This window comes from Gekko japonicus, unplaced genomic scaffold (genome assembly GCF_001447785.1).
Source record: "Gekko japonicus isolate JY-2015 unplaced genomic scaffold, Gekko_japonicus_V1.1 scaffold9807, whole genome shotgun sequence".
NCBI lineage: Eukaryota > Metazoa > Chordata > Lepidosauria > Squamata > Gekkonidae > Gekko > Gekko japonicus.
In genome coordinates, this window is record NW_015171190.1 from 3,766 (window position 1) to 4,379 (window position 614).

Here is a 614-nt window from a genome sequence, read left to right on the forward strand (position 1 = left end):
GCTCTGCAACTTACCTGGCTGCTTCTTGCTCTGACTGAGGGCTGCTGGGAGCAGGGGGTGGGGCTTGTTGCATGTGCCCGCCCCCTGGGCTCTTTACTGCCGGAGCTCCGCTCCTGTGCGCTCCTGGAGGAAACGACCCCTGCCCCTGCAGAAAATGGATGCTTTGGAGAGTGACTTTCTGGCATTGCACCCCATTGAGGTCCCCGTCCTACCCAGGTTCTTTCTCCAAACTTCCAGGAGCTCCAGGTGTCAGTTCTGAAGATTTTGGCGGGTACATGCAAAGCGATCGGCGACTCAAATGTAACCCCTCCTAAGCCCCAGGGCATACGTCACATTCACCCTGTCTCTGACCCTCCCCTTCACATGGGAAATATAGGATTCCATTCTCTACTAAGCAAGCTGGCACTGGAAGATTCAAGGACGTCCCTCTGTGAAGCAGAGAAAGGCTCTCCTTAAGAGTTACGCTTCTATGATAGAGCAGTCGCACATTCCACACTCACACCCCCTCCTAAGGAAAAACCCCCCCCCAGCGTCCATGGCAAACTGAGCAAAGCAAAGCGAAGCAAGGTTTGACAATCCCCAGGCCCCACCTGGAAGTTGGCAACCCTAAATCA